Here is an 11716-nt window from a genome sequence, read left to right on the forward strand (position 1 = left end):
ATTTATTTTGTGTTTAAACTCCCTCAAATACAGGTCTAAGATCTAAACGAGGTCTAAGGTCCCATACAGCCATGATAGGTAGCAATGCCCAAGTATGATGGCCTTTATTTCATGTCCACAGAAGATGGCATTTAAAGCTTTTGTCAACTTGATTCCTTCCTAATATTGCCAAGGTTCTAACACATTAGCCCTCTCCACATACTCTACCGTCCACATCTGCCATTTCTCACACACAATTCACCATCTCCTTCCTCTGATCCTTGAATTAGTTGTCCCCCACACCAACCTGGAATGTTCTCTCTCCTCACCCTTCCCCTTTGGAATCTCTTGGATTTCCTTCAAGCCAGCATAAGTACCTGCTTCCACAGGAAGCTATTCTTGGTAACCCTGTCTATTAGTGCCTTCCCCTTCAAAGCTACCTTGTATTTATTTTGTATATATCATGTAGAAACCTATATAGGTACATATTGTATCTTCAGTAGTATGTAAGAGATTAACATAGGACCAGGAATATAGTGGATGCTTGATAAATACTTGTTGACTGACGGAGAAGATGTGAAGGTTTCATGGCAGTCCATTAACAGACACTAGAACACATAAATCAGTCAAATAGCCCAGCTATTTGACTCAAAAGAAAAATGAATATGGAGTTGGCATTAGAGCAAGCCCACTGACATCAGAGTAGATTCCAAGCCTTCCCTCAGGGGCCTACACATTTCTCCCAAGCTCATAGTGTCATTCTCTGGTTTAAACTCCCTCAAAGAAAGCAAACATATTTTGGGGCTCAGTTTCTCTTTCTCATTGGATCGACACTGTCCAAATAATTCACTGGCTGTACTCCTCAAGAGAGGGACCACTCAGGAACAGAATGATTCTCATTTTCTCCAAGGAATATATCTGCATCAGAAAATCTTCTATCTCTAGAATGTCCAGTCCCAAAACTCTTAAACTTGACATAACCCATGAAACAGCCTCCAAGCCTAAGAGTTCCATGTTGGGCAGAGTAGGCCCACATTATCTACTAAGGAGAAAATCTCCCAGTGGATAGGGTACTAGAATCCAAGGCTAGAAAAGCCTTCACTCAGCCCCCACATACCCCTGCAAGCACACAGAACTCTCTTCTGTATCTCTATCCTACAGTGGCCATCTCCAATTCCTTAGGGAAGGAGACTGTGACTTCGATTGCTCACTAATTTGTCTTCTGATCAAAAGAGACTGAATTGGTCTGTCACCTTATTTGACAAGTCCTCTAGACTCCAGACAGAGCTAATCCCTCGTTAACCAGTAGTTCTGTGCCCTCTCAGCAAGGATCCAGTGAGTACTCTCATCTTCTCATGGAGTAATGTCCCTCAGTTGTCTTTCGAAAAGGCACATACGTTGTAATCCCATCACGTTGATTGGGAAAACTCAGAAGAATGATTAGGGACTCTTAGAGAGTAAAATAAAGGGGCTGACTAACTGGTCTCTGAGGTCCCTAAAACCTTCAAATAATGGATCTTACGAACTTTGTGACATTCGTCTTCTGTTAGTTTTATTAAACCCCTATCCATTTCCCTGGTGTTATTAGCAACACAGACCCCTAAGAAGCCAAAAGAAGGGCTCTGTGTTTCTATCAGAGATAGAAGGTCATTGGACAATGGCTGAATGATCACTTTGGGGTTAGTTTTGGCGTGAACTAGTGTTGGTTGGTCCCTGAGGGCACTTTAAACTCAGATGTTGAGATCAGTGGGAAGGGGAATACAAGTAAAAGTGCTTTCTTGTTTTCATGAGGAGACGTGGTTGAAACCCAGATAGATAGAAGAATCTTCTTGAAATATTGAGAAACTATTAACAAGGAAATATTGTTTATATTAACTGTGGCATGAGGTTGTGGGTCAGTCACACAACTGTGAATGTTAGTGTAGTATACTTGAAATATTTTAAAACCACTATCTAACAGTGAGAAGATACAATGATCAATGCTAAAAATTACTGCCTGTATATCAGTACAGCCTTGTCTACAAGTGAAACACTTCAATGAGTGTTAGGAGACCTCAGTTTTCAGCTACACTTCTATCACTATCATCGGATGAACCATGGCTTTTCTCTTTTCTCTGTGTGACAGTTTGCCCATTTTAGGATCATAGATTTAGAGGTGGAAAGGACATTAGGGTCTATTTGCTCAATTTCATTGAATCCAGAGGCCAAATCACTAGAGTCACAGAGTTACAACTCAAATGGTCCCTTGAGATCATCTAGTCCAACCTCCCCATTTTAGAGAGGAAAAAACTGAGGTGCAGAGAAGGGAAGTGACTTGCTCAAGGTCACACAGCCAGTAAGTAACATAGACAGGACTTAAATCCAAGTCCTCTAACTCAAAATCTAGAACTCTTTTCACTGCACAATGTTACCCTTTTCAGAATAGACTCAAGGCAGAATAGAAGATAAACAACCAGGCTTTGACCTTTTCTAAGAACAAGTGCTATATAGATGTAGAACATAATGAATATTTAATTCATTTCTAAACAACAAAGCTTGATCTTTTTTTGCATGTATTCCTTTAATTTTTTTCCAACTAAAATCCACCTTTTCTCCCTCCCATCCCCTTCACTAAGCAAAAAGCAAACAAAAAAAATCAAACACAAAAAACCTGAAACTCCTATTATAAATATTTATTGTCAAGCAAAACAAATTCCTACACTGGCCATATCCAAAAAATAAAAATCTCTCAATCTGTATCCTCAGTCTTTCAGGTGTCTATTAGGAGGGGAAGAATATATTTCATCATGAGGTCTCTGGAATCATGGTTGTTCATTATACTGATCAATGTTCACAAGTATCCAAAATTGTCTTTACAATATTGTTATTATTGTATAACTTGTTCTCTTGTGTCTGCTCACTTCACTATTCATCAGTTCATAAAAGTCTTCCCAAGTTTCTCTGAACTCATTCCCTTCATCATTCCTTACAGCACAGAAGTATTCTATCATATTCAAGTACCATAACTTGTTCAGCCATTCCCCAATTGATAGGTACCCCCTCAGTTTCCAGTTCTTTGCTACCACAAAAAAGAATTGTGATAAATATTTTTGTACATATAAGCCCTTTTCCTGATTTCTTTGAGGCACAGACCTAGTAGTGGTATTTCTGGGTCAAAGGGTCTGCACAATTTAATAGATTTGGGGGTATAGTTCCAAATCACTTTCCAGAATGGCTGGGCCAGTTCACAGCTCTATTAACAGTGCATTAGTATATCTATTTTCTTATGCCCCCTCCAGCATTTGTCATTTTCATTTTCTGTCTTCTTAGCCAATATGATAGATGTAAGGTAATAAAACAAACTTGGAGCTGTATCTTTCTAATTATTAGTGATTTAGAACATTTCTTTAAACTGGCTATTGATAGCATGGTTTTATTTTCTCTGAAAATTGCCCACATATCCTTTGACCTCTTATCCACTGGGGAATGGCTCTTTTTCTTATAAAGCTGAATTAGTTCACTATATATCTTAGAAGTAAGACCATTATCAGAGAAACTTGCTTCAAAGATTTTTTTCCCATTCATCTGCTTCTCTTCTAATTTGAGCTACACTGGTTTTCAAACAACAAAGCTCTCTAAAAAAGACATGGCCAAGAGTTGCAATAATTTTTCCTTCCTCACAAGGATTTAAGCTCCCATCTAGGTTAATGGAGAAAGAAGTCACCTGTGCTTTGGACCCTTCAAGAAAATGACCATCAACTTCATCTCATTATATTCAGAGGCCACATTCTCACAGAATTTCATGTATTTGGAGCTCCAAAAGACAATGGAGATCATCTAGACCAGGGCTTCTTAAATTGTTTCCACTCAGAACCCCTTCAGGCCTTCATAAACTGTGGGTCAGGACCCCATATTGGGTCTCAACCCACAGTCTAAGAAGTACAGATTTCTAGCTTAACCCCCTCATTTTACAGAGAAGGAAACTAAGGTCCAGGGAGTCTAAGTAACTTAGTTACTCAAGGTCACAGAAGGGGCAGAGGTAGAATTTGAACCCATGTCCTCTCACTCCAAGTCTAGCACTCTATTTACTGTGCCATTAAAATGAGTAAACACCAGATAAGAATGAATACCTTAAAACAATAGCATGTGATTTACACATTCGATCTGAGAAATATTTATAGAGCATGCATTTTATTAGGTGTGCAAAATTGACATTTTTATCTAGAAATACTGTACATCACATTCATAGCTTTCATAATTGGCATAGACCTGGGGCAGAAATGATTAGCCTACAGCGGCATCTAAGTGATGACTTTAATTCTAGTAATAATATACTTCTGACACGCATGACCTCATAATTAATATTAACATTATAGGTTTAAACTATTTTAAAATGTCAGTGGGTTAAATGTTAAACCAACAGGAGTTACATGGAATTTAAATGAGGATGTTTTTTGTTGTTTTACAAATCGCCAGTATGCAGTCCACTCTCAAAATAGAGATTAGCTTGTTATAAAAGAAGAGCTAAACCTTCCCCATTTTTAAATAATCTCCTTATTTAATGGAACTCAGAGTAAATGCATTCAACAGTCCTAGCGGAAGCAAAAAAAAAATGACCTAGGTTATTCAATCAAATGCAGACATTCAAGATGGTGAATGGTCCCAGGCTATCTCCTAACTTTTTGAGGTGCAATGGCACGAAGATATTATGTAACTGTGGGAGAGAGGTGCAGGCTAACAAAAGTGAGTTTTTACAAGCCATACATTTCTTATGATAGAGAATATTAACTTCACTGACTCTCACTAAAAAAAGAAAAAATATGAATGACACTTTCCAGTAAGAAATTGGAAGTGGGGGCAGCTAGGTGGCACAGTGAGTAGAGTGCTGGCCCTGGAGCCAGGAGGACCTGAGTTTGGATCCAGCCTCAAACACTTCACACACACACACACACACACACACACAACAAACAAACAAACAAACTAGTGACCTTGGGCAAGTTACTTAACCCCAATTGCCCTCCCAAAAGCAAAAATAAAATAAAATAAAAAAATAAAATTTGTGGGGTGGCTAGGTAGCGCAGTGAATGGAGCACTGGCCCTGGAGTCAGGAGGACCTGGGTTCAGATCCAGCCTCAGACACTTAACACAAAAATTAGCCGTGTGACCTTGGGCAAGTCACTTAACCCCAATTGCCCTCCAAAAAGCAAAAAAAAAAAGAAATTGGAAGTGTTCACTTTACACTTGATCATTTCTTATTAAGTATTTGGTTTCTCTCTTCCCATTTCCTGCTATCTTTCTATTCTATAGAGAAATAGAGGCAACTATCTAGAAAATCCAAACAACAGAAAAACTTTTCATTCTATTATTAGAATTTTAAAGGGAGACTATTTGTGGAAAAACCTAGATTACCTGGATAATTATCCCAATTCTCTTCTTCACTAGTGAACCTAAACCAGGACTCTCTTGAAAGCTTTTAAGAGACTCAGTCGTACAGTAACAGCAAACCCAGGTAAAAGCAGGGGAACCAAGGGGGGGAATGAGCTAAAGACTAATCAAAGCAATATCCCTCTGACACTGATCCAGGATTCATAGTCAAAAGGCCACACTTGAGGACCTAGAGGGTCACATGTGACCTCGAGGCCACAGGTTCCCCACCCTAAGGGCTCCCTGGCTCTTTAAGTCAAGCTCCCTTCCCAGGTGGGGCAAACTGCTTCTTCATCTTCCCCTTTGCTCAACTAACATAAGGAAGAGTAACCAGGGAAGAAAACAAGAGTAATCCAAAGTTCCACCCAGTTAGTTCCTTTTCTTAAGAAGCCTGAGGCCTCAGGATGAAGCTCCTGTGGAATGTTCTTTTACTCAATAACTAAAATCCTTGAATCAGAGATGGACATAGTCTATGACTTCCCTCATTCCCTATTCTGTTCAAGTCGCTGTTTGACAACCTTATTTACAGCCTTGCTATCACAGAAATGGATGCTTATTTTCCCTAAATGTTTACTGGCGATAGGATACCTTTTAAACTTCCCTTTTAGGTAAATTTTAGTATTTTTAAAAATAGAGTAAGGAAGGAGAAGGGAAAAACTCTTTACAGAGCACCTACTTATCTGCCTATGCTATATAAATAGAAATATTTATAAATATCATCTCATTTGATCATTACAATAACCCTGTGAGATAGGTGCTATTATTATCCTCATTTTACAGCTGAGGAAACTGAGGCAGACAGAGGTTGAGTGATTTGTCCAGGGTCACATAGCTAGGAAGAGTCTGAGACCAGATCTGAACCCATCTTTCTGATTCCAGGCCCAGCACTCCATCTACTACACCATCTAGCTGTCTTATTTCACAAGTATGCATCACAAAATTCCAATATACAGAATTTTATTTCCTTAAAACATGAAAGGGATAACATAAGTATAAAAAGTATGATTTCTCCCATGGTAATTTCCATCTGACTACAAATGGTATAAACTTTGGAAAACCTGAGTGTAAAGTATGAATCTCACAACTGTGAACCAGGCACTTGAGAAGTGAGTCAACAAGCATTTATCAAATGTTTATTTACTAGGTGGCAGGAGCCACGTTAGCATGGGGGATACAAAAAAAGGCCCTGATGTAGCTCACCTTCTAATGGGAGAGACAACATGCAGACAGCTATGTACTAATAAGACATGCGCATAGTGTAAAAAGGATGTCTTCTCAGAAGGAAGACATCAGCAGTAGAGGGACCAAGAAAGACCACTTGCAGAAACTTGAAGGAAGCTAGGAGGTGGCTGTGAGAAGGGAGAGCATTCTAGGCATGGGTGGCAACCAGAGAAAAGATGGAACATTGTATGCCTGAGGAACAGCTAGAAGGCCAGTGTGGTTGGATCATAGAGTACATAGAGAGGCTGTCAGTCAGCTAGCATTTATTAAGCACCTACTGTGAGCCAAAGACTGGACAGTTAGGAAAGCATTAGGTTATGAAGGGCTTTCAAACCTAAAGAGATAATTTTATATTTGATCCTGGAGATAATAGGGAGTCAATGGAGTTTATTGAGTATGGGTAGACCTGTGTTTAAGAAAAATTATTTTGATAAATGAATGGAGGATGGATCGGAGTAGGGAGAGAAGGTCAGCCCCATGGTGGCAGCTGTTTAAATGGGGAGCAGGTGACAGATATGAAAAATGTTGTGAAAGTGCCAGTGAGAAAATTTGGCAGCATATCAATTCTGTGGAGAGAGTACCAGAATAAAGTGGAGGAGCCAGAGTGACAGGGAAGATGGTGGTGCCCTGGACAGTAAAAGAAAGGTTGGGATTGCTTTGGAGTGAAATATAAGGTGTGGGTCTTCACTTTAATACCCCAGTGCATTTCTTTTCCTCCCTATCTTGGACAAGTTTCCTGACAATTGTTGCAGAATTCTTTGGAATGTGCAGAAAGACAAGGAAAGACTCAGTTGTAGACTGAACCCAAAGCCCCCCAATCTAAGGCAGCACATTTCATTGTCCCACGGAGATGAGATTTGTTTTCTGATAAAAGTTGCTCATTTTGCCCAACCTAACTCTAAAATCTTCCAGAGCCATGTATTTACTATGATTGACACTGGTAAGAAGGAAAGCCTCCCTCTCTTTGATCTCCCTAATAATGCTGCAGCACCTAGGCCTTTGGTATTCTGGGGTAGGCTCTTCTAAGAACTGATCAATGGCCTTTTCCTTCTTCCTAAAAGGCATGTTGCTAAAGCAGAAATTTCTGTTGCTATGAACTCTTGAAAACCTGAACCATTTGAATCTTTGCCTTTTCCTCAAAATGCTGATCATCAATATAACAATATTTAACATAACATAACCTGAGATTAAAGAATATTCTTCCAACAAATGAGAATCAAAACATTTTTCAGAATCTTCAGAAAGAAACCAACTTCTAAACCTTGATGAGAGACTTTAAGGAAATAAGGGCAACATACAAGTTTCGTTTACCCTAAGTTCAAACTCCTTTTCCAATGCACAGAGTGGAGAAATATGCCAATCCGACAACATCCACATTTTCCTCTTAGACTAGTTACAGAGTGCTTAATTTAAAGGCATTTAGGGAAAATGTATTTAGACTTCATATACCTTCATTATGCTCATTTGTGTATTTTCGAGAGTTGCCATGTCCTTATATATTCTTTTAAAATACTCTGGAATTTCAATATGATTGAGAAGAATGAATTGCTGTGGGATGTATTGAAGACAATGCACTACATGGAGAGGTATGTAGTGATGAACACTGACATGAGTCTATGATCCTACAGGAATACCCCCAAAAGAAACAGGAGGCTCTGGAAACTAAGGCAAAATGAAAAACTATATAAAAAGCAGGTATGCTAGTAAATGTTGAACAACTGGCTCTCTGAAAAAAATGTTCACTGGGCACACTTTTAAGTTTAATCTGAATTATTGATACTTTCTCTACTGCTTTCTTAAGTCTAGACAATCAACAAAACAATAAACCAAGCTTTGATTTATAGTATTCATACAAGTTGTCTCCATTACACCCAGTTCAAGGTTTAAAGCATATGGAGCACAATGCCTTTAGAAGATTTGTCCTATTCATGTCCATAAACAGATACAGATAGACACAGACAAAGACACACACACACACACACACACACACTCACTCCTATCATGGCTTCCTAAAGCTTTCTTGTGACCTGGAAAATAGAAGCACTATAGGACTAAATTAATTGTTCAAAACCAAACAAATGCAAAAATCCACCACCTTTTCCAACAACCAACCAACCACCTTCCTGTTCATCTGCTCAAGTCCTGTTCTACCCAGGGAAAAAAATCCACCTTTCAGAATTCCCTTCCTTTCTTTCTTACTTATCTCGGGATTTCAGGATATTCAGATCTTAGTTATTTGGGTTAACTATCTGCTGTCCTCTCTTACTGCCCATCACTCAACAAGCAGTCCCTCTGAAGGTTCTTCCTTAGTCCAAGGATTCTCCATGGAAGGTAAACCATACCTGCCTAACAGGAGCTGCAGAGGAAAAGGGCATAGGGCTTTGTTGCCAAAACAGGTGGTGGAATGTTAGGCAGCTTAACTCAGTGATCTGCAAGCTCAATACAAGTTAATAGTGCAAAATGGCTGCCAAAGTAGGGGCTAAGCTAGACAGCGTCTGACATTCCTTCCAACTCTGAGATTCTATGATTCTGTGAAAAATGTGTTGGTGGCTACTGACGTTCACCCATGACTCATAATTCTAGCATCTGAGATTGTCAACAAGTGAACACCCAAATAATTAAAGTATTCTTCAAGATGCTCTTCAAATTGCATTAGAATGTGACCTCTTCCAGGCAAGGTACTGCTGAAGGTAGTGTTAATTAAGTTAATCTATTATTAGATTATATTGATACTATTAAATCAGTACCAAAGACCCTGAAAACCAAAATGCTTTCAGTTCTAAAAGCTTAAATAATAGAGCCCTGAGTGTGCCCTAGGAAGGAGATGTGGTAAACTTAACAGAACATCAAAAGAGATGGAAAAAGATTAAAATGCTTCCTTAAGGAGTGTATAAGAAAAAGTCTGTGTGTATACATGTATGCATACATAGAAAGAGGAAGCATTTTTATCTTGTTGCATATGTATTTATGTGTATACACACACAAGCATATACATTTGCAGAAAGTGAAATTCTATATTAAAGGCACTGTTGAGATCTAAGAGTCACTAAGCACCGTACCCCCCCCCATTCAATTCATAATAGGAAAACAGTATATAATATATCTCCCTAGGAGAGGAGCCAGCTCTCCTCCTCCCTCCCCTCTCCACTATGGATTAGAGCTCAAGCCTGCATCCTTCTAATGGAAAGAAATGGTAACGTAGCTTTCAGTCTTTAGAGTAAAACCCCTCAGGTGCTTCATCTGAGAAATGGAGGATGTGAAAGCCTTGGAACTTTTCTCCTTTCGGCATCAAATACTTTCCAGAAAATACTCAGTGTTCACAGGTATTATTAACAACATCAAGGGGGGGGGCCACAACAACTAGCACCCAACTCCAGCTCAAAAATCCCCCTTCTAAAGGTGGCTTTTTGTGGATTAAGATCTGTTAATATTACTAAGGCACTAACTAGATGGTGGAAAACCTTAGGATGGCTCTCTCTTCCAGGTAACATTGTTTTGAATCTACCTTTCTTTACCTTACTTTCTTACCTCCTGTTATATGCTAATATGAAAGAAGTTTTTCTAAGTATATAGAGATAAATTGTCTTCAATAGAAGTTCAACTGCCTAACATATTCTTTTCTGGCAAGATTACGAAGCTGTGTGGTGACATTTCAGGTAATTTAGATGATATTAAATGTAAACAGAAGGAAATCTATTTCTATTACTCCATAAATGTCAAATTAGATCAAAGCATGCATCTGCTGCCTAATACATAGCAGGACAATTAAAGCATACAAGTCACTATCGTATTAAAAATTAAGCAAAGTCAAATATTTTTAAAAAGCCAAAAAAAATAAAAATGTCTCAAAGCAGGGGAAGGGCGACCGTGTAGCCACCCATCACTGGGCCCCCTTTCAAAGATTTTCTAACTTGATAAGACCTATGAGAGCTTGTGTTCCACTTTCGTAGACTTCAAAAGCTCAGGTTCAACAATGGACTGTATGTCTATTAGCAGAGGACCACCCACGCTAAGTTTGTCAAGGGTCGTTACCAGGAGACTAACAAATTATTCTGGCCACAGAAACTCTTGAAGTTTTATAAGGGTTGAAATCAGGGAAGAGCTCACTAATTAGGAAACAAAATATGCCTAAAGTAGTCACATGAAGTCTATAGTAAAATGCCAAATTAGAGGATTGAGTCTAAGAGCACTGTGGAACTCAAAGGTTTGATCGTGGAAGAACTATAGGCAAATCTCAACATTATCCATTCAATTTTTTATAGAAAGTTCATACATAAAATAGTTTTACCCAGACACTTTTTTCATAACAATGAGGAAAGCAATCTAGCAATAAATTAGTGAGCTACTCTGTAAATAAATAAATAAATCTTTCATATAACTGATACTCTCAAATGATCAGGAAAATCACATTTTCCTCATACATATCTCAGTCCCAAGGCTACAATTCAGTTTGAATTAATTCAGTTTTAGGAGATTGAATTTGCCCAAGGAGAGCAAAGGCAGAGAGAAAGACCCAAAAGATATCAAAATATTCATAGCAAAACTTTTGGAGATAGCAAAGAACCAGATACAAAATGGGTACACTTCACTTGGGGAACAGCGGCTCAAACTTTGGTACAGAAATAGACATACACTTTAATTGTCCAGCTATGTATTAGACAGCAGATGCATGCTTTGATCTAATTTGACATTTATGGAGTAATAGAAATAGATTTCTTTCTGTTTACATTTAATATCATCTAAATTACCTGAAATGTCAACATACAGCTTCATAATCTTGCCAGAAAAAAATTTTCGGCACCTGAACTTCTATTTGAAGACAATCTGTCTTTATATACTTAGAAAAACATTTTTTTTTTCATATTGGCACATAACGGGAGGGAAGAAAGTAAGGTAAAGAAAGACAGGGTCAAAAACAATGTTACTTAGAAAAAAGCCATCCTAAGGTTTCCTGCCATCCAGTGTCTTAGTAATATTAACAGATCTTAATTGACAAAAAAAGCTGTCTTTAGTCATACCAGAAGAAATGGAATATGAGATTCAGAGAAAACACATGAAACCTTGTACAAACTGATGCAGAGTGAAGTATGGAGAACCAGGAGAACAATATATA

Source organism: Petaurus breviceps, unplaced genomic scaffold (assembly GCF_028583685.1).
Source record: "Petaurus breviceps papuanus isolate PSGF00001 unplaced genomic scaffold, PetGlider_PUasm1.0 90417, whole genome shotgun sequence".
NCBI lineage: Eukaryota > Metazoa > Chordata > Mammalia > Diprotodontia > Petauridae > Petaurus > Petaurus breviceps.